The 27371-nt window shown below is 44.9% G+C and overlaps 1 long non-coding RNA gene across 1 annotated transcript; it reads left to right on the top strand.

Moving 5' to 3' along the window:
* Positions 1-230: 230 nt before the first annotated feature.
* LOC135228243 (uncharacterized) lies at positions 231-27371 on the top strand. Its single transcript, XR_010318624.1, has 2 exons — positions 231-1080; positions 25587-27371. It is a non-coding gene; the product is annotated as an uncharacterized LOC135228243 (long non-coding RNA).

Here is a 27371-nt window from a genome sequence, read left to right as displayed (position 1 = left end):
CCTTTTGCCATCGTGTTGATTCCAACTCACCGCTCAGGACACATCTTTATTATTCTATATAATCGAAGGCAGTTAACTTCTCCACCATGAAGAAATGTGGACTATAGCAGGCCATGCTAAATTCACCTTGGTTGGGAACCTGAATGGTGCAAGCTTTTTTTTTTTTTTTTTTTTTTAACTCATGAATTTCAGATTACTAGATCACAGGTTTCAGTCTGAACCCACGGCAGTTGAGCAACAGTATTTAAAGTAAGTATAAGTTAGCCAGTTGTAATGAATATGTTGTTGTTAGCTGCCATTAACCCCGTGCACAACAGAACAAAGCATTGCCAGGTCCTGTGCCAGCCCCATGATCAGTTGCTGATAGGACCATTGTGATCCATAGGGTTTTCGTTGACTGATTTTCTTACATAGGTAGCAAGGCCTTTCTTCCTAGTCTTTCTTAGCCTGGAAACTCTGCTGAAACCTGTTCAGCAGCATGCAAATCTCCACTTTCAGACAGGTGGTGGCTGTGCATGAGGTGCATTAGCCCGGAATCAAATCCTGGTCTTGTGCCTGGAATAGGCAAACATAATAAACACTACCTCATTCCCTTCTCATCCCTCCTGTCATTGGATGCCACGTGGTGTTTAAACGGGGACTTTCTAGAGTTTAGGTTTGGAGAGATGTTGTGAAACAAGCACTGGACTTGGAGTCAGAGGGCCTGACTGAATTCTGACGACATGATTCACTAAGCACACGGCTTTAGATTTATCCCCACGGGCATTCGTTTTCATCATTTGTGAAATGGGATCATGATACTGTGAACACAAGGAAGCTGTCAAGACTGAATGAGATATGGATGTGAAAGTGCTTTATGTACTGAACCCACCAACTGCTCAAAGGAACAAAGATGTGGCAGTCTGCTTCTGTAAAGATTACAGCCTTGGAAACCCTATGGGGAAGTTCTACTCCGCCACATGGGGCCACCATGAGTCAGCATAGACTTGATGGCTACGAGTTTGGTTTTGGATTGTGGGCAGAGAAGTCAGCGCTGCAGAATGAAGTGTGATAGCAGAGCATTGGTTCCTCGTGGTGTAGGTAAGGCTCGCATTATTGGGCTGGGATCTGCAGGGGGATCAAGAGCTGGACTCCACTTCTTCCTACTTAGAGGCTGAGACTGCTACCTCAAGGGGCCAAGGGAATCTGGCCTTGTGTTATAAGCACTTGAGGAGTCAGGGCGATTTGGAAAATGCTGGATGCAGATATTCCACAAGCAAGGCCTCTCTCTGGGACTGGAAAGTCTCATGGTTCACAGGGCATCTATTATCACTATGGCAGTGGTGGTGGGATAGAAGCAGTGAGGTGTGGTAGGAAGAAATCTAGACTGGGAGTTAGAAGGCTTGGATTGTCACTCCAGCCCTTCTATTAACTTGCTCTGCAGACTTGATCAAGTCCCACTCTCTCTCTCTGAGCCCCAGTTTTTCTTCTAGGCTGATCTCTAAGATCCTTGATAGCTCTGAAAAGTAAATTCATGCCCTTAGAAAACTCAAAATTTATTGCAACCCCTTTGTTCTTAGATCTCAGAATTTAATGCTACAGGCAAACAAAAACTACTGTATTCTTATGCAAATAATTCAAGCCTTGTATGTTTGTTTGCCAACCCTACCCTAAAAAAATTAGCATAACACTCCCATGAAAATACCTCCCTGGGAGAGGGCATAGTTGTCAAACAAATATAGAAAAGAAAAAAAAAGTTTTTTTTTTTTTTTTAGAAGGAGTGCATTATTTGTGTAAAATCGGGTATTTATTACGTGGCTTTTGTCCTCTGTCCCAGTGAATAATTTCAAGAGTTTCCATCATCCCAGCATAGACTTCTCTGTCCCTCCTGACCCTGGAATGTCCTTTCCAGGCCCTGGCAGTACCCCACACCACACTCTGACCGCCCAGGCTTGCCTGACATGCTCTCTCTTCCCAAACAAACTAGTAAATTTAGACCTGGGAGAAAGCCATTATGGCTGCTGGTGTCCTAGATCTCTCTCTGGGTCTTATATTCATTCCATCAGGGGCTCTCCCGACACCATGCCTCCACTCACAGTGGACACCAGCTTTTCGTTTAACCCAGATAGGTAAGTCAAATGATGAGCACATTTTTTCATATAGAGCTTGGCAGATAAGTGAAAGATTTGGTGGTCAGGAAGGTCTTCTATGGCCCTCCAAAAGAGAACGCATGGGTGATAACCCATCCTACCTAGTTAGAGGGTTTGAGTCATCCTCTTGTCAATTCGATGCCCAGAGCAGGTAACATAGGTGGATATGTGTTGAGTAAGAGCTGATGGGGAGCCAGAGTCATCTCAGTGATAAACAGAGTGATTTGGAAGCAGCAAATGGGTCGGCCTCACTCATTACATCAAGTCTTGCAACTAGCAAATGATTGAGCCCAGTGCTCAGATTTATAAAATAAAGATATTTCTGCTACCCCTTCTGTAATCCAAAGGCATAACCATGTGTACAGCCCTAGGAGGAAACAGAAAGCAGAATAATCTGAGCACATTATGAGTATTAGGATGTTCCTTTTCAGGCGAGGAATTGGCTTGGATGCTGAGCTCACCCTCCTAAGCGACAGGGTCTGGAGCTCAACACCAACCTCAGCGCTAACAAAGTTAGAGGATATTTTTCCTGGTACAGTGCCCCAGGTGGGCCTTCAGAAGGTCAGCCAGAGAGCCAGAAACCTGGCTGGTGAAAAACTCTCAGCGAATGGGATTACAAGTAGCACTGGAATCTGTACATGCACACTCCTGGACACAGTGTACAGGGTGGTGTGCACAGGCCCAGGAGCAAGCTGAATGGGGATTGTTAACCAGGAGATGGTTTGTATTCATCTGAATTGCTTGGGTCTTTGCCAGCCCGTTTTCTCCAAGCAATCCCATTTTGGCTATTGTGCTGATTATAAGGCTGATCACTATCTTGGTTGTTTATCCAGATTGACTTTCTGAATGTCAGGGTTTGAGTGTTTCCATAACAGGAAGCCACTCGCTGTCTTACTGTATTAAGAAACTCCAGTCTATACAATAGAATCCCAACAAAACCCTAAACACTCCATTTCGGGGGGAGCCTCATTGAATCCAGTTCTTATTGTTTCTTTTACAGGCGGAATCCTGTATTTACAGCCAGAAGAGGAGTGAGCATGTGTGCGTGTGTGTGTGTGTGTGTGTGCATACCTGTGGATTTAACAGGATATTAATCCTGGCTTTTCACTTTCCAGGCTCTGCACTTGAACCTCAGCATACATTAGGGTGCCAAGATTCCACTGCCATGAACCTACTAAAGTTGGGAGTAGTGGGGGAGGCAGGACCCTGTTTCTAGAGTTTCCTCCTGGTCCTCCTCAGGTTTCCGTGAAGTCAAAAGCAAGTTGCAGTCTTTGTTTTCATACTGAGGCACAGTCAAACAGCAGAAAAAAAAAACACTCCAGGCAATGTTGAACCCAGGTGCCAGGACTTCTACGGAGGAAATAGAAGATCAAAAGGGAACCATTAACCCCAGTTTCTGTCTGTCGCTATTATTTGTTATCTTCTGGGGTGGTTCCCTTGCCTGTGGGAGTTTTCAAGAACCCCTCTAGGCAACTGACTAAAAAAAATACCAAAGATACCTTTTATCGGGCTCTCCCCTCCCATCCTCAGCTGCTGAGGAGCTTAGAGAAGAAATCAGTTGGAGCACAGTTGGATGAGTCTGAGAGTTCTTTGGAGATCTACCTCCCGCAGAATGGAGGCTTGGCATGTCTGAGGGCAGGTGGTTAGAGCTGGGCTGAGAGTTTCTGGGGGGCAGGAGCCTGGAGGCAACTGTCCAATGTGCCTGCAAACTTGAACTCTAAAGGACACTTATGAGCTTGCAGTCCCTTGAGATGTGATTCTAGATGGAAAACGAACCTGGATCCCTTGGGGTAGGGTCTCTCCATTCATTATTTTTAAACCTTGAAAATATTATGAACTCAAATGGGTTTAGACGTTTTGCTTGATGTAACCAGTTAGGCAGTGAGACCACTTGTCAGATCATCCTTGATGATTAAATGGGTGTGCGTATAACATCCCTTGGCTTTCCTTAATATCATGTATTCTCATGCTAGGAAGGGGTAAACACCATATTCAGATGTTAATGCATGGACTGCAGAGAAGATAAGTCAGTGCCCAGAGTCTCAGAGGCTTCTTGTTAACAGTTGCTGTAGAATCCACTCTGACTCATGGCTTTATGTCTAGCAAACCAAAACATTGGCCAGTTCTATGCCATCTTCATGATCATTGGTAGGCTTCAGTCCATTGTTGTGGCCACTGTGTCAATCCATCTCATTGAGAGTTTTCCTAATTTTCACTCACCCTCTACTTTACCAACCATGCTGTCGCTTTATAGTCATTGGTCTTTCCTGATGATGTGTCCAAAGTAAGCTAGCCGAAGTCTTGCCATCCTCACTTCTAAAGAGTATTCTTGTTGTATCTCAGGGTCTACCTGCCTCTAAAACAGCACCACTGGGGTCTCTTCTCCACTGTGCAGTGAAACTGCAATTGGTCTTCCGGAAAGAGCCCAGAGGAAGCTTGAGGGAAAAAGAAGTGAGATTTGTCAGATCTCAGAAGGGTGGACCTGGAAGGTATTTTAGATATCTAGTCTAATCTGCTCCTTCACTTTACAGGAGAGAATGAGGACCAGAAGGTTAAGCATTATGTCTGGGGTCAAACAGATAGTTATTGGCTGAGCATCAGGGGGAGGCTGGCCTGTTCCCCCAACCTACAGTGAGCAGCAAACATGAGAGTGAGTTTTCGCCCCTCAAAATCCCAGATGGGAAGGGAATGGCAGCTATATGCAACCCAGAAATCCAAGCAACTAGGAGGATGTGGACTCAGGACTTTTGTCTCAAACGACTAACCCTGGGTTATTTCAGACCACCAAGTACATGGTAGCCCCAAAATAATACCAGAAGTAAGATTCAGATTTCCTGGGGAAATAGTCCGAGTTACCTAAAGTACTAAAGTCAATGGTCCTGACCTTCTCTTCAATGAAGTAAAGTTGGAGGTGCTAGGAAGATAGAAGTGTTTAACTCTCTATTCTTAGAATAAGCTCTGAATTCACAAAGTCTTCCATCCTGATTGCAAAGAATTTACCTGATGAAATACACAAGCTAATCCACTGGATCCAAACAGGAAAAGTGTTTTAAAAAATTACCCAATCAAATTTGAATATTATTGTATCTTTGTGCCAGTGGAGCCCTGGTGGTTCAGTGGTTAAAATCTCAGCTGCTAACCAGAAGTTCAGCAGTTCAAATCCATCAGCTGCGCCTTGGAAACCCTACGGGGGCAGTTCCACTCTGTCCTATTGGGTGGATATGAGTCAGAATTGACTCAACAGCAATGGGTTGATCTTTCTGATTTGGTGCCAACAGAGCTCTAAGGGCCATGCAGTCCAACCTCAAACTGACATTTGAATCTAAATATATTGTTGAGACAAAAGCCTCTGTTTTGGTTGGAGGGACTTGGTGTCTTATATGGATCAAGCCATCATTTCTGCCTTGTTTCATTCTCCTAGTCCTTGGGTGGAGTCCCTGGGTAGTGAAATGATTAACGTGCTCAGTTGCTAACCGAAAGGTTGGAGGTTTGAGTCCACGCACAGATGCCTCAGAAGACAGGCCTGGTGATCTAAATAGCCTGGTGATCTACTTCTGAAAAATTAACCATTGTCCATCCTACGGAGCACAGTTCTACTCTGACACACACAGCGCTGCCATGAGTCAAAGTCCGCTGGACAGGCAACTGTTTTTTTGTTTTTATACTCTCCTTTCGACGGCACTGGGTGTTGGGTTGGGAATTCCTTGCAGAAAGTCCCCATAGGAAAGCTGTCATGTGAACTGGTTGGCAGTAGAGGGCACTGTTTACCTAAAATCCAAGCATGAACACAGGCCAAGAGAACGAATTCTGATGCCCTGAGAGTAGTCCTCTAACTGGTCCTCCTCTCTTCTTAAATTCATGTCCAAACCAGCTGAATAGATGAGAAGGTTGTAAGTTCACAACGAGCTCTACTGCCTTACTCAGGAACTCAGTCCCGTTGTAGCAATCCCCACCTCTACCTCCACCCCCACCCCCCCCCGTCAAGAAATTCTTATACCAACCTGCATCTATTGTGTTATATTTCCTCTCGTTCTGTTCCACTGACTTTGAACCTTGTGTTCATGTTACAGCAGATCAAATTACTTCCCCAAGATACCTTCCCTCTATTATTCTTGTTTACCTGCCATTTACCATCATGTTAACATCTCTGTACTTAGGCATCTCTGGAGAGGGGGACAGAGTAGGGTTGGGACAGTACAAATTCAGCCTAATTTGAACATTGACAGATTAAATTTGGCATTGCCTGAGAGAGTTCAAGATGAAGCTAAATCTTAGAAAGAGTTGATAAAGTGCATTCGATTACTGGGTTTGCAAGTAAGGAGCCTGGTTTCCATAAAACACATGCAGAAACTCAGAATCACGCTTATAGGACTATGCTTCTCAGAAAAAAATGCCCCCAAAATACATAAAACACTGGAAATAACCAGATATCCACAGTGTAATTCTAGAAATTTAGCCAGACTTTGGTTGTTAATGTTAAGATTAATCACGTAGATGACATTTTCTGAGATATGGGCTTGGTCTATATGCAGAGGGAGGTTTATCTTGAAGCTAATGCGAGTTAAGTCTCAGGGTCCTTGATTGCTAGCTAAATGGTCTTAGCAAAGTATCACATAATCATGTTTTTGTGAAATTTGCAAAAGTGAGATATTTTAAGCATAAACTGGTTAAGACTGTTGTTCTTTTTACTCTGATTTCCACTCCATTATACCATGGAGCAAGCCTGGTGGTGCAATGGTTAAGTGCTCAGCTGCTAACTTAAAGGTCAGAGGTTCAAACCCACCAGCCACTCTTCAGGAGAAATATGTGGCACCCTGCTTCCATAAAGATTACACCCTTTGAAACCTTACGGGCAGTTCTGCTCTGTCCTATAGGGTTGCTGTGAGTTGGAATTGACTCTACAGCAATGGGTTATACCTGCCATGGTGTGTCTCTGGGTGTTGTAAATGGATAAACATATGGCTACTAACCAAAATGTTGGTGGTTTGAACACAAAGGCATGTCGAAAGAAGGTCTGATGATCTGCTTCCAAAGGCCACAGCCACAAAAACCCTCTGGACACATTGGGTTTCGATGAGTTGGAATTGACTCGATGGTAACTGGGTTAGTTTTTGTTTGTTTAATACTTGCCTTACTGTCCAGTGGTGCTGGATAGCAAAGGGCATTTTTGGGGTCCGGCTAAAGGAATGTTTAGTTGAACATTTCTTAACCTGGCTTTAGTGGGGGATATCTATGTACTTCAGTCACTTCTGTATAGAGATGGTTTCCAGGCTAACTGTCCTGGTGTAGAAATATTTTCCAGGCACACCCCTGAGGCCCACTGTGCTGACTCACCATGAGATGCAGGTGGAAGGCCAGAAGTCGTACCTCAGTGGGAACAGGTCTTAGCACTCCCAGCAGTGGAAGTATGTACCAAGTAGAGAAGAAACAAGATTTGAAATACATGGAGCCCGAAACTTGGCTGGATTATTTTTTTGTTTTCGTGATACTGGTGGAATTTTTCAGCTTTAAAAAATATGTTATTTATTGTGATTCAGTTTCTCTTTCCAAACAAATATTCACTTTTGTGCCTAACTGTACATTCACAATCTTGCATTCTTTTTCTTTAAGAGGCCCCCAAAATTTGGAGGCCCCCACAAAACCTGGATCTGCCTTGTTCATAGCATTTCCTTGTAGCTATATATATATTAGAATGATGTCACTGTACCATTCAGATTATAAATATCTTGATGGTGAAAAAGTATCTCCTATTTCCTGTATTCAGTACACAGAGTGAAACTATTCATTGACCAGAGTTAATAGACCTCTGTAATCATACTCCATTTACTATAATTTGTAGGGATAGTGCTATTGACCTGTTGAGTATAAAGAACTTTGTCTTGAGGTTATTTGTCATTTGGAGTTCTCTCGGGCTAAAGTAGAAGGAAACCACAGGACACATCTAATTATCCAGGTCAATAGACAAAACAGAAAACAGCGAAATACATAAGGCAGTGACTTTAGAGTTGAGTTCGTGGTACGCAAGCAGAATAATGACACCCTGCCCTGGCGATCTAGGTCAAGAGGAGTTAGTCCCTCCGCTTGGTCATCCTGTCCTGGAGCTCCCACTGCTATTAATGACAATGAGTAACATTACCTCACAGACTGTCATGTGCTTTTTTGTCTCTTGTGTTTAGGTGCAGTCAAGTCGGTTCTGACACACAGCAATATAATTGAACAAAACACTGCCTGGTCCTGTGCCATCCTTACTATGTTTGAACCCATTGTTTCAGTCACTGTGTCAATACATCTTGTTTGGGGTCTTCCTCCTTTTCCTCCTTTCCGATGACCTTCTACTTTACCAAGCATGATGTTCTTCTCCAGAGGAAGGTTCCAAGCTCACTCCTTCTGAGAGACAAAATTAGTGAATTTTCTATTTTGTTTTCTCTGAGCACCTGCTTGGCTAGAGTAAAAGAAATGTTTTTTTTCAGCAACAAGGATTCATTAAGGTGAATTGTGCTTCACAGAAAAGCTGCAGTTCAGGTTCTCCCCACACTGAAGACGAGTTGAATATGTGCCTTAAATTATCTAGTAATTCTTCCAGTGAAGATCACTGAATGAAAAATCCTGTCATACTTGCTTTTGCCAGCAGAGGGCAACACATACCACCTGTAGGAATACAGACGCTCCCAAGATAGCTTTCTTTCCTAGGTATAACCAGTTTACCCGGCCATCCTGCAGACTTCCCCTTAGGCACCAACATCCCCTGAGGAGGTAACCCCACCTAAGGAGGCAGCAAAGACCCCTGGACCCAGAACTTGTGGCCTGGGCTGCTCTGGTTGTCTCAGACTTGGCGCATTCCCTGCACTCTGGAGAACCACCCCAGCCCGTTGGCCTACTCTGGAGGAGTCTGGTCAGGGTGCCCCTGAGAAACCCTAGGGAATGACAGAGATCTGAACATCCTAAAGACCTCCCTGCAGCATTCTGGGCCCCCCAAAAAAGGTCTTACGTAGGGTTGCCAGATGACTCGGATGATGACTGCCGGACACTCGGACAAATTTTAATTTCGGGTAAGCAAAGAATAGTTTTTTAGTGTAAGTATATCCCAAGTGGAGTTCCTGGGTAGCCCACACAGTTAATGTGCTCGACCGCTAGCCTAAAGGTTGGCGGTTTGAGTCCACCTAGAAGTGCCTTGTAAGACAGGCCTAGTGATCTGCTTCCAAAAAATCAGCCACTGAAAATGCAATGGAACGCAGTTCTAGTCTGACACACACAGGATCAGCTATGAGCCCGAATCGACTTGATGGCAACTGGTACTGGTATATCCCAAGTATCATATGGGGCATACGTATTTTTAAATAATTAACTATGTGCCCTATTTTTATTTGCTAAATCTATACAACTTTTTTTTATATACAACTGGCTCTCCTCGAGACTCCTAGAATATTCTAGACAAGTGCAGACCAGAAATAGGGTTTCATTTCCCCTTTTCCCAGCTCCTTCTCCCCAAAATCTTTGGATAGGAGCTGCTTTATTAGGCCTGCTCTAATCTAAACCCCTCATATCGTAAAGGCCCAGGAACCACGGGTTAGGTGTGCCCTTCGCAACCATAAGTGGGCCACTCCCGCCCAGCAGCCTTAATCCTCTTCCACTTGTCTGATACATGACAGTCTACAAAGTACATTCATTTCCTTGGCCTTATTTGGTCCTTTCAATGAAGCAGACAAGCCTATGCTTAACAGATAAGGGCATCAAGACACAGAGATTCTAACTTATGCAGGACATCTCCCTTCATGGAGAGATTGAGTGAGCCTCCCAATATCTTATCACAGACTAGTAAGCAAGGGACCTGGGCCCAGAGCCCAGTCTCCTGCATCCTCCCCGTAAGCACTAAGAACCAGGATACCTCAAAGAGAGCACAGGCCATGTACCAGTGTACTCCATCACATCAGCAGACTGCCAGGCCTGTGGATTCTGGCAGCCCTGCCACTGACCCAATTGTTCAGGCAGTCCCTTCCAGCAGGACACCTGGGCCCCATCAGGCCTCGGCAGCAGCAGCAACACTTTCCTGTGCAGCCGCTGCAGTGTGTAGGATGCTGATAAGGGGAACAATGCAGCAGAGGAAAAGTGGCAAAGAAGTGGGACAATGAGCCGGCTGCAGGAACTCTCCCAGGCCTGGCCAGATCTACAAGGATTTGCAGGTCCCAGGGACCAGGCCAGAGACTGCTCTCTGGCGGGCATTTGGGAGTTTAGGATCCACTCCCTACAGAAGGAACACTGTAAGGGCAAACACCACTCCTCAGGGGCAGCCTCAGCATAGCTCCAGCCTCCAAGAGACACCCCCTGTTCTAGGAGGTGCAGACAGAGATGTGGTCACTGACATTTCATCAGTGCTGCTGCCATTTTGTTTTTGGCTCCTGGCCCACAGTAGGTATTTAATAAGTGTGTATACACTCTGAGAGGTGTAGACAGAGAATTGTTAACAAAGAAGGTCCCTTCCAGCCTTCCATGGCAGGAGGGCAAGAGTCACACATATGGACCAAGGAGAGCTGATTCCAGGATGGCCACAGCTCTGACCCCTGGAGGCCCAGAGACCTCTAACTTAACGCTTCTCCACCTATCTGAAGCGTAGCAGGAGGGGCTCTTAAATACCACCCAAAACACCCAGGTGGCCTGCCAATGATTCAAGAAGAGCAGCCAATCAGGGCAGCAGGGAGACAAAATATCTTGGGGCTTGGCCAGACATTACAGCAGGTTGTTCCAATGGCTGAGTGCCCTGTAGGTGCAAAGTGGCACCCAAAAGAAGCTGCCTTTGCTCTTGGACAGGAACAGCCACTGAGATTTCATCAGTGCTCAGGCCATTTTGTTCATGGCTTATAGCACAGAGTAGATATTTAATAATTGTGTATGTTGCTGTGTATGTGCAGTTAACTCAGTTCCGGCTCATAGCGACCATATGTACAACAGAACAGAATACTTCCCAGTCCTGTGCCATCCTCATAATCCTTGTTATGCTTGTGCCCATTGTTGCAGCCACGGTCTCGATCCATCTCATCGAGGATCAAGGGTCTTCTTCTTTTTCAATGACCCAAGCATGATATCCTTCTCCAGGGACTGGTCCCTCCTGATAACATGTTCAAAGTATGTGAGATGAAGTCTTACCATCCTTGCCTCTAATGAGCGTTCTGGCTGTACTTCTTCCAAGACAGCTTTGTTCATTCTTCTGGTAGTCCATGGCATATTCAGTATTCTTCGCTGACACCGTAATTCGTAGTTGTCAATTCTTCTTCGGAGGCGATTGAAAACACCATGGTTTGGGTCAAGCACACCTTAGTCCTTAAAGTGACATCTTTGCTTTTGAACACTTTTAAAGAGGTCTTGCATCAGATTTGCCTCATGCAATGTGTTGTTTGATTTCTTGACTGCTACTTCCATGGGTCGACGGCAGTGGATTAGTGGGTTACTTCCGTGGGTGTTCATTGTGGATCGGATTAAAATGAAATCCGTGACAACGTCAGTGTTTTTCCCATTTATCGTGATGTTGCTTATTAGTCCAATTGTGAGGATTTTTGTTTTCTTTGTGTTGGGCTGTAATCCATCCTGAAGGCTGTGATCTTTGATCTTCCTCAGTAAATGCTTCAAGCTCTCTTCACTTTCAGCAAGCAAAGTTGTGTCATCTGTATATCACAGGTTGTTAATGAGCCTTCCTCCAATCCTGATTCTTCTTCATATAGTCATATATATTCTTCTTAATATAGTCTTCATATAGTCCAGCTTCTCGGGTTATTTGATCAGTATACAGATTGAATAAGCGTGGTGAACGGATACAACCCGGACACACATATTTCCTAATTTTAAACCACACAGTATCTCCTTGTTCAGTTCAAATGACTGCCTCTAGGTCTAAGTACAAGTCCCTCATGAGCACAATTAAGTGTTCTGGAATTACCATTCTTCGCAATGTTCTCCATAATTTGTTATGATCCACACAATCCAATGCCTTTGCATAGTCAATAAAACACAGGTAAACATCTTTCTGGTATTCTGTGCTTTCAACCATGATCCATCTGACATCGGCAATGAGATCTCTTGTTCCATGTCCTCTCCTGAATCAGGTCTGAATTTCTGGCAGTTCCCTGTCAATGTACTGCTGTAACCGCTTTTTAATGATCTTCAGCAAAATTTTACTTGTGTGTGATATTAATGATATTGTCCAATAATTTCTGCATTCTGTTGGATCACCTTTCTTTGGAATGGATAAAATATAGATCTCTTCCAGTCAGTTTGGCCAGGTAACTGCCTTCCAAATTTCTTGGCATAGACGAGTGAGCACTTCCAGTGCTGCATCCATTTGTTGAAATATCTCAATTGGTATTCCACCAATCCCTGGAGCCTGATTTTTCACCAATGCCTTCAGTGCAGCTTGGACTTCTTCCTTCAGTACCATTGGCTCTTGATCATATGCTGCCTCCTGAAATGTTTGAATGTCGGCCAATTCTTTTTGGTACAGTGACTCTGTGTATTCCTTCCATCTTCTTTTGATGCTTCCTGCATTGTTTAGTATTTTCCACGTAGAATCCGTCAATATTGCAACCTGAGGCAAGAATTTTTTCTTCAGCTCTTTCAGGTCTTTACACATTTCATCATAACACTTTACTTTGTTCTTCTCAAGCTGCATTTTGAGATATTCTTTAACTACTGTGCATTCAAGAGCAACTTTCAGAGTCTCTTCTGACATCCATTTTGGTCTTTTCTTTCTTTCCTGTCTTTTTAATGTCCTCTTGCTTTCTTCATGTATGGTGTCCTTGATGTCATTCCACAACTTGTCTGCTCTTCTTTGGTCATTAGTGTTCAACACATCAAATCTATTCTTGACATGGTCTCTAAATTCAGGTGGGATACACTCGAGGTTGTACTTTGGCTTTCATGGACTTGTTCTAACTTTCTTCAGTTTTGACTTGAACTTGCATATGAGCAATTAATAGCCTGTTCTGCAATCATCCCCTGGCCTTGTTCTGACTGATGATATTGAGCTTTTCCATTGTCTCTTTCCACAGATGTAGCCGATTTGATTCCTTTGTATTCCATCTAGTGAGGTCCACATGTATAGTCACCATTTATGTTGTTGAAAAAATTTTTTGCAGTGAATGAGTCACTGGTCTTGCAAAATTCTATCATGCATTCTACAGCATTGTTTCTATCACCAAGGCCATATTTTCCAACTACCAATCCTTCTTCTTTGTCTCCAACTTTCAAATTACAATGGCCAGTAATTATCAATGCATCTTGATTGCATGTTTGATCAATTTCAGACTGCAGAAGTTGGTAAAATTTTTCAGTTTCTTCATCTTTGGCTCCAGTGGTTGGTGGATAAATTTGAATAATAGTTGCATTAACTGATCTTTCTTGGAGGCGTATGGATATTATCCTATCACTGATAGTGTTGTACTTCAGGATAGACTTTGAAATGTTCTTTTTGATGATGAATGTGACACCATTCCTCTTCAATTTGTCATTCCTGGCATAGTGGACTATATGAGCGTCTGATTCAAAATGGCCAAAGCCAGTCCATTTCAGCTCACTAATGCCTGGGATACTGTTCTGCTTTATTTTTGACAACTTCTAATTTTCCTTGATTCATACTTTGTACATCCCACGTTTCGATTACTAACGGATTCTTACGGTTGTTTCTTCTCATTTTGAGTCATGCCACATCAGCAGATGAAGGTCCCGAAAGCTTGACTCCATCCACATCATTAAGGTTGACTCTACTTTGAGCAGGCAGCTCTTCCTCAGTCATATTTTGAGTGACTTTCAACCTGAGGGGCTCATCTTTTGGCACTATATCAGACAAAGTTCAGCTGCTATTCATAAGGCTTTCACTGGCCAATTTTTTCAGCAGTTGACTGCCAGATCCTTCTTCTTCATCTTTCTTAGTCTGGGAGCTCCCCTGAAACCTGTCCACCAAAGGTCACCCTGCTAGTATTTGAAACATCAGTGGCAAAGATTCCAGTGTCGCAGCAACACTCAAGCCACCACAGTATGACAAACTGACAGACACATGGTAGAAAAATTGTGTGTAAGATATATAATCAAATCCTCCAGGCTAGAATTTGAGACCATAGGAGAGGTGGCCCAAGAAAATAATGATTGAGCCTTAAGGGACCACCTGCTTCTTTCCTGTACAAAACCCAGACCGTTGGTGATTAGCCTGTGTCTATTTATTAATCTTAAACCCTACCTTCTACTGAAAAAGATTTAAAGCCACCCACCTACATGCAAACAATATAACAGGATAAAATAAATTTAAGATAAGGAAGAAAGTTGAGGGGACAAGGAATAAAGGAAAGAAGATAAAATTAAGCCAGGAGGGAGGGCAGTTCACAAAAGTGCATACCATGAAGCCCAATACACTTGTGTAGGGAGTCACAAATTCAGTCGTCACCATGAGAGAGAAACATACTCCGTCACAAGTGGTTGTCTGAGAGGAGAAAACAAAACAAAACAAAAAACTCCACACTTAGTTCTGATATTAAAGCCAAAGAAAAAATTCTTTCCTAAAATTCTCTTGGAGAGAGCTCAACACCGTCCTTGCTTGAACTCAGTCTGCAGCATCCAGGGCTGTTTCTCAGAGCCTCTCTCCATATAGGCAAAGGCCATACATGAGGGCAAGTTAGGAAAGACCTGTCTATGGAGGCCATTGTGATGTGGCCAGGCATACAGGTCTCTTCTCTTTGGGTTCAATGTGGGGACAGATTTTAGCATATCTAGAAAAGTGGATGTTTTACACAGCCCTCAGGTAATCCTCAGTCAATCCTGTTTCTCTGGTTGATATTTCATTAGGTAATGGTTAAGAGTTCAGCCGGTAACCAAAAAGTCGGCAGTTTGAATCCACCAGCTGCTCCTTGGAAACCCTATGAGGCATTTGTACTCTATCCTATAGGGTTGCTATGAGTCAGAATCAACTCAATGGCAACGGGCTTGATTTTTGGTTTTGGGATGGTAGCATAGTTGGAGGAGTTTCTCCTGGTCAAATACAGGCCTCCGTGCCATGTGGAGTACGGGCTGCCATCGTCTTGTGAAAGATGTCTAAGGAGGCCATCACACCTCCCTCAAACTCAGAGGTGAGAAAATGTCAAGGGCCCTCAGCACAGCCAAATTTAGCCTAGCCTAATGGAAACCCTGGTGGCGTAGTGGTTAAGTGCTATGGCTGCTAACCAAAGGGTTGGCAGTTCGGATCTGCCAGGCACTCCTTGGAAACTATGGGGCAGTTCTACTCTTTCCTATAGGGTCGCTATGAGTCGGAATCGACTCGACGGCACTGGGTTTGGTTTTGGTTTAATGCAAGGTATGGAGTCCCTGGGTGGCACAAGCAGTTAAGTTGTTAGCTGCTAACCAAAAAGTTGGAAGTTCAAGTCCACTCAGAGACACCCAGAAGAAAGGAAGGCCTGACAAACTACTGAAAAAGAAGTCATTGAAAATCCTATGGAGCACAGTTCTCCTCTGACACATATGGGGCACCATAAGTCAGAATAGACTTGATGGCAACTGGTTTGGTTCAATTCAAGGTATGCCTCATTATGAAACAGGTGATCTGGCTTTACCCACCTAAGCTCATTCCACCAACATCTCCCCTCACCAACACCTCCATCATATTTGTAGGAAGAAGCTATTTAACCTACTAGGCCTTAGATGCATCATCTATAAAGGGCAATAATAGTAGTTTTGCTAGCAGGAACTGGGAGAAAGATGACCTCTAGAGGACCCCTCCAACTCCAGGGCATATGATTTCCAGGATGTCAAGGAACCAATTGACTGGATTGGCCAGAGGGGCTTTAAAACAAACCTTAGGGGCAAATCAACTATCCCAAATGCTGAGCTGTATGAAGGAGTCTAGCACATTCTCCAGGTTGGGACCAGGATACTTTTGCATTTGCTCCCTGGTCTAACTGCACCGGCTGCCACTCCTTTGGTTATCCTGAGACAGAGGGCTGTGTGCCACACTGGGTCAGTTCCCGGCAGTTCCCTCCCCCACCCAATCAGGGGCAAAACACTGGAGCTCCCTATTATGGACTGTTTTGTCAGCATTTGGCATGTAATCAACAAAGGTGACACCAATTACTTGTGTCACAGCTTCCAAGGAAGACGGAGATGTATGAAATCCAGCTTGGGGGCCATCCGTCAATGTCTGAGAGGGGGCTGAGGGTCTGTCACCATGACACGAAATTGAGGGAAACAAGAGTCTCTCAGGACAGATGGCTAGGAAAGTGCATTCTATCATCAGAATTAATGCCTCAGCAGGGAACGTAGGCCAGTGTGAGGGAAGGGGCCTTTCACAGTAGGCATCCAGGCCAACTTGCCACCTCCTTCCCTCCACATGCCTAGTGCTCTGATCAAGCTGACCTTCTAGGTTCCCTCAACCTCTGTGCTGCTGACTTTCTGGTCCCATCTCCCTGGAGCCTCCCCTACCCCAACTGCCAATTCCTCCTGTCAAAACCCTGCTTTTCTTCAGGGTGCAGACTTTTTCTAATTTATTCCCCTTCAGTTTGAATGTGTTGCCCCCCCACCCTTCCTGCCCTGTTGAACCAGAGGAACTTTTAAGGCAAATAATGTTCAACTTTCACTATAATAACCAATTATTAATTCTTTACTATTTCTTACAACCTTTAGGCAGGTATTGGGCAAATTTTGATAAATGAGTAAGCTAAGGCTTAGAGAAGTTGCTAACTTGCCCCAAATCATGTTGGTAAATGGAATGTGGCAGGTAGGCCCAAGCAGGGTGAAGGAGAGACTGCAAGTTGTAGGTACAAAGGAATGTGTGACCAAGGGGCAAGCACCTGGAAATCTACCAGCTGAGCCTTCAAGATTTACTGAGGTGCTGCTGTGGTCCCTCTACTAGATATAGGTCTTCCTGCAGGAACAGGGTGCCATGGGTGATTTGGTCCTGGGAGTCCTACTAGCCTCAGAAAGATGCTGGAGTTCCAGGAGTACCTGTCAGGGAAGAGAGGCTAAAGCTTGTTTGATGATCCCTGGAGACCAGTCTCCTTACTGACTGTCCAGGACTCTGCTTCATGTCACCCCTTCAGAGTCAACTTGAGATGCAACCCACCAAAACAAAAAAAAACCAAACCCGTTGCCATTGAGTCGATCTGGGGAATTTGAATCTGTCTTATAAAATGTGATTCCCAATTGAAAGCCAGCTCACAGTGTTTGCACCAAACCACAAGGAAAAATAGAGATTTACTGTCCAGAAGGCATCCATCTTCCCGGGCTTTCAGAGCAACCTGCTCTCGGCTGTCTCAATACATGGTTCTCTGTCATCTCTCTACAAAAGGCCCTTTACAGAGAGGGTTTCTCCAATTTGCATGTTTACCCTTCCATGTCAGTTTCCTCATCCATCAAATAGGCATAATAGGCCTTGGCTTACTTCTTCACTAGATTGTTCTGAGGTCCAAAGGAAACCATGGCTGTGCTTTATGAAATGTAAAGAGCCACACACTTGTGAGGCCTGATCTAGGGGAGTCCTATTATCTACTTTGCAAATGGGGAGGATGGCAACAGAACCCCAAGTCCTAGAAAGGAATGCCAAGGTCAAGGAAGACAAACGCTGATGGATTCCAGCTTCGTGGCTCTAAACCAGGACTGCCTGAGAGGTTCTACAGAACCACTAGCACTTAGCTTCTGGCTCAGTTCAAGTCAGTAGGATAGGAGATTTGGGAAGGTGACTGAACCAGTATTTCAGAAGGAAAGGACTTTGACGATCACTCTGTTGTAGATGAGGAAATAGACCCAGAGGAGTGAAGGAGCTTGCCTATGGTCACCCAGCTTATTACAAAAGGGCTGAGGCTAGAACTGACCTCCTCAAGCTGCCAGATGAGTTTCTTTACAGCTGTGGTCCCTTAAGGAGTCTTCCTAGAAGGTTACGCTTGGGTAGTATAGAATTCTCTCTTCAGTGCAGATCCTTTATGCAAGAAACCGCTTTCATTGTGGTAAGTTTAGAAGCTCCTCAATCCTTATGAACGCCAAAGAATTAATTGAATCATGGCATGTGACTGCTGCAGGGACAGCAGGGCTTATCTTTTCTAACTCCTCCATTTTGCAGTTGAGGAAGCTGAGGCCAACATGGGATGTGGTATAGCGGAGGTCTCAAACCCAGTGCTAGAAAGAAGACTCAAATGCAATTCCCTGGTTCTCATCTCATGTTTTCTCATATTCCCATACCAACCCATCGCTAGGGCTAAAAAAAAAACAAAAAACAAAAAACTAAGTCACTTGCAAATCATGTGCTGGCCAGGAGTGAATAGCCTGGGTCAAGGGATTCCTAAATTTCCTCATTCCTTCCTCTAGACTTTCATTTGCTTGATACCACAGCTTCCCCTCTTTTTTTTAATAGATGCCCTGCATGGAGCCTTTTGGAAGAAGATCACCATGCCTTTCTTCCAAGGCACTTCTGGGTGGTTCGAACCACCAGCCTTTACAGTTAGCAGTCAAGCATTTAACTGCTTGCTTTGCCGTGAGTCGGAGTCAAAATCGGAATTGACTCAACAGCAACTAATTGGGTTTTCCAATCCATCCAAACCATAGAACCAGGGGCCCTGAACTCTGCTACCTCCCCTGCTGTCCTCCCACTGAGTGCGTGTGCACCTGGAATTGGAAACCACAGCAATCTACAATTTTCGTACTTAAAGTGACCCTGTTGCATTAATGAATTAAATCTCCTTCCTTGCTGAGAGAGAGGACACAGAATTTTTCCTGCTTAAAGCTGGACAGTAGGAGGGAGGAAGTTGCAAGAACCATTTTATCCATTAGAAGGAAAAGTGGAAGTAGAAATGTGGGGTTCCAAGAAAGGGAAGTCGACAGCCCTTTTGCTCATCTTTCCGCTGCTTCCACTCACCTGACTAAAACCACAATGAGAAATCCAAAAACTTTCCTAAAGAGAAAGCCAAGCAAGCACCCACATGCTTATACCCCAGCAGCATGCTGTGGGGGAGGGGCTTCAAAGTCACAGGCAGAAGAGGCTGGAAAGGAAACAAAAAAGCAGAGAAAATGCGAATCTGCCCAGGGAGCAGCATAATGGGAAGATTTCATTGTGATGTATAGTGCTGGGGACATTATTAATGGTTTGCTGATTTTTACCCTTAAAACCTTTGGACAGATTATTTATTATGTCCTTGGCGTGCATATGATCTATGGAAGGGGCACTAATCTCCGAGCACGGTCTCCCATGTCTCTGCTCCTCTACAGCTTCTAATTAGGCTGGGACGCTGCCCTCCCTGCCAGGCTCACCGCCCACACGCCCAGAGGGCAAGAGAAAGCAACCCAGGCAGTGATGCCTGTGTTCTCCAGCAATGTAGAGTCAACCCAGGCCTCTTAGTCTAGGGACCTGGTTTCTAGGCCTGATTCTTTTTGTGTGACCTTGGGCAGGGGTCTTGATCTCTCTGGTCCTCTGTGTCCTTATCTCTAAAACAAGGCTGCTGTTGGGCTACAAAAGCTCTAATGACACAGATATTCCATTGCAGAGCGAAGACATAGCAGATACGTGGCCCCCTGGTTTAAAAGCCCATTGCTTCAATGATACTGAGCACCGGAAAAAGAGCACTGCTTTTCCAGTGGCTCACTACCACCTGGTCCTAGAAGCCCAATGTTTCTGGGTGAAATGGGAAATTATTATTTCTAATCTTGGCTCCTCTGTTGTGCCTGCTAACCACAGGGCTGGGGCTCACCAGTCCTTGGATCCTGGAGCTGGGGAGGGTTTGCTGAACCCTCCAAGGACATGATGTGTCCCCAGGTCATTCTGCTGGCTAGAGGCAGAGCTGGTATAGCTAGGAAGGCCATCTTCACTGGGAAAGTACCTGGCCTCAAAGGGAAACACCTGCAATAGAGAAGACCACACCCTTCATGGTAGCCAGGACCCCCTGCCCCAGGAACCCTGGATCCTGACAGCTATGGGCTCTCTCTAACTCACACAGGCTGCTTCCCCTATAAAGCAACCCATACCTCCTATAGATTCTTGTCACTTCTTTCTGTGTCTGTGCCTTTGGACCAGGTGTGTGGGTGGGCCTTTGACCCAGGGACCAATATTGAGCTCCAGCTAGGGCATTTGAATCCTGTCCTGCTTAAGGCAGGAAAGAGGCTTCAGCAGTACTCTTTCAGGCCTGCCCTCTCATTGACCAAAGCTTCTGTTGTATGTCTTTTAACATGCCTGTCGTTGGTTCCATATTCCCACTCCCATCCTTCCCCAAAACTCACATGCTTTCCAGAACTGGCATCTCTCAAGTCACTGACCTGTGGGTTATCAGAAACCCCTTCCTCAGCTAGACAGCATTTCCGTGACTTTCAGCTCTCTCTCTGCCCTATGCCCACTCCCCACAGACCCACCTCCATCTTACAAACCCCTCACACTCAGCCTCAGCTTATGACACACTTAATTCCATCCAGTCCTTCCTCCTGGAGAATCCACAGACCACCACTGCCACCACTCAAAATAACTTACACCTCCTGGCCTTTTCTTCTGCCACAATTGCTATTGAGGCCACTTCTACTTCTCCTCCCTGTTTTCTTAGCCACCACCTAGGTTTCTGCTGTCATGGCTGACAATGAGCACATTGACTAGGAACACTGTCTGTCATTCCACTCATCTGACAGGACAGCAGAACCTCTGACCCAGGGAGGGGCCACATGGGCAGGAGGAAGGCCGTATCAGGATAGCAGGGGCAGTGGCCTCATCTCTTTGTCCTCAGTAGCTGGCACATTGCCTGGCACAGAGCAACTGCTCAACAGGTGTTTGATGCAAGAGCTTACAAATGTCAGCATCTTGGTGTCCCTTGCTCCCTGAAAGGCAGGTCCAAGCGATGCAGGGGAAACCCTATCATAATGAGCTTCATAGTGCTGCTGGGGCATCTGATTGCAATGAACCCAATGGCAGAAATCACAATCTCCATTTGCAAGGCCAGGATGAACTTGGTACTACCTAGCTTCATAATGGGGTGAGAGCCTGGGACACAGGAAAGAATAGACACAGTTTATCCTGTAGATGTTTCCTCCCCTCACCCTCATCTCTTTCATCCTCCAATAAGCGAACTGTTTGTACGTTTGATTCTGATATGCGTTTAGGAGGCTTGGGTGTGCTTGGAAGGCTGAGGTCAAAGAGGCGAAGAGAACTAAATGCCACCTGATAGCAAAACAAAAGAGCCATAAGCATTCTCTTTACTCTTGGGTCCCCAACATTTTCAGGAATTGCCTGTCCTGTCAAGGCCTGTCTCTCACAAGCAAAAAACAGCTCATGGTACTGGAGCAGAACAAAGTAGAATGTGGGGCTCAGTCAATTCCAAGAAAATGAGTCTTTTCCTAACCTCTCATCCTTCCCACCTTTCCATCGATTGCACCCAGCTGGTGTCTGTCCCAGGTTTGTCCTTTCCCAGAACAACTGTGATGGATGGGGCTTTGACAGTTTGCCCTGTTCATCTCTTTGCCTGGAGGCATGGTGCTCTCAAACCAGCCTGGATTGTTGAGAAGCAATTCCCTTCTTTCTGGGACACAGTGGGAATAGTCAGAAATAGTCAGAAGGAGCTCAAGGAATGGCTCGTTCACTCACTAGCAATGAGGCTTTGGGGAAGTCACCATTCTCCTTTCACTTCAGTCTCCTCAGCTAGAAATGGGAGCAGTAATGGTACCTGAAGCATTTAGGATGGGACTATTCAACATGAGCAGCTGTCCCACATGTTACAGGATTTTTAGCATCCTGTCCCCTGCACACTACACATCAGAGGTGCTTCTCTCTTCCCCCCCCTAGTCGTTGTGACAATAGAAACACTTATCACTTGGGGCTGCCCACTGTTGTTTATAAGAGACAGGCCAGTGGGGGTATCAGGGACACTGCTGAGCAGAGTGGGGCCTGGGGAAGGAGGCAGACACTAGCTAGAGATAAAATGTGAGAACCCAGGAAGGATCAGCCCAGCAAACTAAGGGCAGGTTGTGAATGTGGCCCACAGGTACAAGCCAGCAGACCACAGTCACACCAGCCACTGGCAATGGGGTTCTCAGGGCCAATAGGGAGTTTGAAATCTGGTGTGGGCAGAGCCCAGCCCTAAGAGTGCAAGGCCAGAAGACTCTCCATATAGGTCAGGATCTGGCTTCAGGACCGTGGGGCTCAGAACCAAACTATGTGCAAGAGGGAGCCCAGGCTTGGGAGATAGTCGGGTTTGGGTTCAAATTCTTGATTCAGCATCTACCAGCTGTACAACCTTTGATGACTCAATTCAGAATCTGTTTCTGTTCGTAGACCATGAGGTGGTGATAAGACAACGTCAGAGGGCTCTGGCAAGGATTACTGGTGACAGTGTTCGTAAGAACCTTTTTCTGATACATATTAGGAGCTAATAAGTGAAAACAAGTTTTATTGGGTGAGGGAGAGTGATACCTTCAGGAGCAAGGTAAACCCTCCATTCAAGGGAGACACAGGCATAGCTGAGTTCCCAAGATAAGGATCTAAGTTAGTGGGAAAGTTACTGGAATGCAGACTTGGATCAAAGCTAAATTAATTCCAGAGCCGTTTCAATAGCTCTGGTCAAAGGTCAGGTTGTCCTGGAGCTGAAGGCTCAAGTGACCTCAGCTATAGGCTGAATGCAAACAGACCCTGCTCATGCCCAGTCCTCTCTCTCTTCACTTGTATACCCTTGGCTCCAGCAACCTAAACTATTTACTGGTCACCATATAGGCCCATGCTTTACCTGTGTTTCTTGCTCCTTTGCTCCTGAACTCACGATCTGGAACACCCTTCCTCTTGTCTCCCCATATCAAAATTCATCTTGCCCGGGTCAAATGTTGACACATTGCTTTCCCAGGTCACTCAGCTGGAAGGGACCCTTCCTATTTCGAGTGTTCCTAGTGTTTTATCCACACGGTACTCTCCTCTGTCTGGACTGTACCAGCCTCTGTTTTAGAGGAAGCTTCTTCACCCCAAAAATAAAAGTGCCCCAGGTTGCTCTTCTTTGAATGACATATCTGACTCCACTAAAAGAACAAAATGACAACAAATGATAATATGTATTGACAACCAGGCACCACACATATTGCTTTCTGTATTATCTCTGAACTATCTCAACAACTCAGTGTGATGGGTACTATTATTTCCCTCGTTTTCCAGAAGAAGGAGTTCCCAGAAGTTAAGTAAATGGTGGCTAATGGAGGAGCTGAAGTTGGAAGCCCTCAGTCCAGCACCAGAATCCACCCTTCTGACCACTATGCTCTGTCAGTTCATAGGCACTACTTCCAGCAAAGAGTCCAGGCAAGGGCGTGCTCACACTACAATCCTGGAAAAAAAAATAATTAGGAAGAAAATGACCTCTTCCCAAAGTTTCAGCAAAATATTTTGGTAAAAATTTCTGATTTTTTCCAAGTCATTGTCAAACAGCCTTTGGTAGATAAATTGGTAACGTGCAGGGGAGATTGTGGGTAGGTTAGAAGCAAGGGTGGCAGTGGGCAACCCTGACCACCAAGATGGTGGTGTTAGCCTGTGAATGTTGGACAGAGTGTTTGCAGAGCAAAGATCCTATAGCTCAGATGTTTCCACCAGAGGGGAGCTTCTTGAGGACAGACAGCTGTATCTCCAGTGCTTGCAGGCTAGAGCATAGGGAAGGAAGGGAGAGAGGGAAGAAGGAAAGAGGAAAAAGAAGGGGGCAGAGAGGAGGGAGAGAAAGATGAGAGGGGAGAAGAAAGGATGGAGGGGAGAGAAGAGGATTGAGGAAAAGAGGGAGGGGAAGGGGCAAAGGGGGGATGAACATAAGGGAAGAGGTAGAGAGAGAAGGAGGGAGGAATGAGACTCAGCAAAATCAAGCAAGGAGCTTGGCCTTGATTCTGGACGTTAAGCAGCTGCTGGCACTTGGGTGGTACAAATAAGACGAAAGGTTGATGGTCTGAACCTACCCAGAGGCACTTTGGAAGACAGTTCTGATGATCTGCTTCAGAAGGTCATAGCCTTGCAAACCCTATGGAGCACAGTCCTACTCTGCACACATGAGGTCACCATGAGTTGGAATCAACTCGATGGCAACTAACAACCACATGGTGAGATTTATCTTTTCTATGGAGTAGTAGGAGCTGTGTGTGGGGTGGGGTGGGGTGGGGTGGGGCTGGTGAGAGACAGTCAGACAGTCACCCTTCCCAAGGAACTTCGGTCCTGGAGGGAGGTCCACTACAGAATGCAGGCAGCTGGAGGTTGTATGCCAGCTTTCCTCTGGGTGCTTGTGAAATACAGATTCCTGGACCCTACCTCAGACACACTGAATCAGAATTTCATATGAATGGAACTCTTCATTTTAATCAAGCTCTCTAAGTGATTTCATGCTTATCAAAGTGAAAAAATAAAATAAAACAGGTCTATGATTTTTTTTGGAAACTTCAGTAAGCCTCCTCTTCCAAGTGTACACTTGCATTGAGGGCTTCGTCTGACTTAGGGTAGGTTACCTTCTCCCCCACACACATTCTGAAGACAAAGCTTGGATCTCAGCAAGAGGCCCAGCACAGAGCTGAGGCCTTTTGGTAAGAGGCAAGGTTGGGGTGGGCATGCAAGTGAGAAGAGCACACGATTAGGTTGCCTCTCTTAGCTCTGGGATGGGGGATGTCATGTGTGATGTGGAAAAATGCCTAGTATTGGGTCTCTGCTTGGCCACTTACACTTGCTGTGGTTTAGACAACTCATTTTTTCAAGCTGGTTCACAGTTTTCTCACCTGGAAAAGAAGGATGTTGCACTAAGTCGATGATCAACCAACTTGACTGAACATTACAATCATCTGGGGAATTTTAAAAAATAGTTGTGCTGGGGCCCTAACCCCAACCAGTAAAACCAGAATCTCTGATTCTAGAAACTGGTGATTCTAATGTGCAGCCATGGATAAGGACATTGAAAGGTGGACCTTTCAAGCTGGGATCTCTGAGCCTCCTCAGCTGGGCAATACAGAGAGGGGAGAATGAATTGTTCCCTCTCCCTACCACTCACTTCCTTCTCCCACTTACTTGAAGAAGAAACCCTACCGGTTAAAGATCTTTTGAGATAGGTTGTTAAGTACTTTAGCAGCACTTTGTGTCAAGGATGACTCCAGTATTGAATAGGCTGAAGCTACAAGAACACTGACATTTTCAAGAGTTTTCAAAGGCCTGTGCCGTGTGGTTGCTACAGAGAAAAAGGGTGGAGGAGGAGACACAAAATCCCCACCTTAGCTGATGACCCTGATATTCTTTATCTCTAAATCAGAAGAAAACAGATTTGTGCATTAACAGAATTTTTTTTTTAATTTTTATTGTGCTTTAAGTGAAAGTTTACAAATCAAGTCAGTATCTCACACAAAAACTTATATACACCTTGCTAATACTCCCAATTGCTCACCCCTTAATGAGACAGCCTGCTCTCTCCCTCCACTCTCTTTTCCTGTCCATTTCGTCAGCTTCTAACCCCCTCTACCCTCTCATCTCCCCTCCAGGCAGGAGATGCCAACATAGTCTCAAGTGTCCACCTGATCCAGGAAGCTCCCTCCTCACAAGCATCCCTCTCCAACCCAACGTCCAGTCCAATCACTATCTGAAGAGTTGGCTTTAGGAATGGTTCCTATCCCGGGCCAACAGAAGGTATGGGGACAATGACCACCAGGGTCCTTCTAGTCTCAGTCAGACCATTAAGTCTGGTCTTTTTATGAGAATTTGGGGTCTGATCCCACTGCTCTCTTGTTCCCTCAGGGGTTCTCTGTTGTGTTCCCTGTCAGGGCAGTCATCGTTTGTAGCCGGGCATTATCTAGCTCTTCTGGTCTCAGGCTGATGTAGTCTCTGCTTTATGTGGCGCTTTCTGTCTCTTGGGCTCATAATTGCCTTCTGTCCTTGGTGTTCTTCATTCTCTTTTGATCCAGGTGGGTTGAGACCAATTGATGCATCTTAGATGGCTGCTTGCTAACATTTAAGACCCCAGACACCACTCTCCAAAGTAGGATGCAAAATGTTTTCTTAATAGATTTTATTACGCCAATTGACTTAGATGTCCCCTGAAACCTTGGTCCCCAAAACCCCGCCCCTCCTATGCTGGCTTTGAAGCATTCAGTTTATTCAGGAAACTTCTTTGCTTTTGGTTCAGTCCAGTCGTGCTGTATTGTGTGTTGTCTTTCCCGTCACCTAAATAGTTCTCATCTACTATCTAATTAGTGAATACCCCTCTCCCTCCCCCCCATAACCATCAAACAATATTTTCTTCTCTGTTTAAAATATTTTTCGAGTTCTTATAACAGTGGTGTTATACAATATTTGTCCTTTTGCAACTAATTTCACTCAGCATAATGCCTTCCAGATTCCTCCCTGTTATGAAATGTTTCACAGATTCATCACTGTTCTTTATCGATGCGTAGTATTCCATTGTGTAAATGTACCCTAATTTATCCATTCATCTGTTGATGGGCGCTTTGGTTGCTTCCATCTTTTTGCTACTGTAAACAGTGCTGCAATGAACATGGGTGTGCATTTATCTGTGTAAAGTCTCTTCTTTCTCTAGGATATATTCCAAGGAGCGGGATTGCTAGATCATATGGTAGTTCTATTTCTAGCTTTTTAAGGAAGTGTCAAATCAATTTCCAAAGTGGTTGTACCATTTTACATTCCCACCAGCAGTATATAAGTCTTCCAGTCTCTCCATAACCTCTCCAACATTGATTATTTCATGTTTTTTGGAAAAATGCCAGCCTTGTTGGAGTGAGATGGAATCTCATTGTAGTTTTGATTTGCATTTCTGGAATGGCTAATAATCATGAGCATTTCCTCATGTATCTGTTAGCTACCTGAATGTCTTCTTTAGTGAAGTGTCTGTTCATGCTCATTTTTTAAATGGGTTATTGATATTTTTGAAGTTCAGTTTTTAGAGATCAGGTGCTGATCGGAAATGTCATAGCTAAGAACTTTTTCCCAGTCTGTAAGTAATCTTTTTACTCTTTTGGTGAAGCCTTTGGATAAGCATAAGTGTTTGATTTTTAGGAGCTCTCAGTTATCTGCTTTTTCTTCTGCATTGTTAGTAATGTTTTGTATACTGTTTATGCCATATATCAGGGCTCCTGACATTGTCCCTATTTTTCTTCCATGAACTTTATCATTTTAGATTTTATATTTAGGTCTTTGATCCATTTTGAGTTATTTTTTGTGCATGGAGTGAGGTATGGGTCTTGTTTCATTTTTTTGCAGATGGATATCCAGTTATCCAACACCGTTTGTTAAACAGACTATCTTTTCCCCAT

The sequence above is a fragment of the Loxodonta africana genome, chromosome 19 (assembly GCF_030014295.1).
Source record: "Loxodonta africana isolate mLoxAfr1 chromosome 19, mLoxAfr1.hap2, whole genome shotgun sequence".
NCBI classification, from domain to species: Eukaryota; Metazoa; Chordata; class Mammalia; order Proboscidea; family Elephantidae; genus Loxodonta; species Loxodonta africana.
This window is presented reverse-complemented; position numbering and strand designations above follow the sequence as displayed.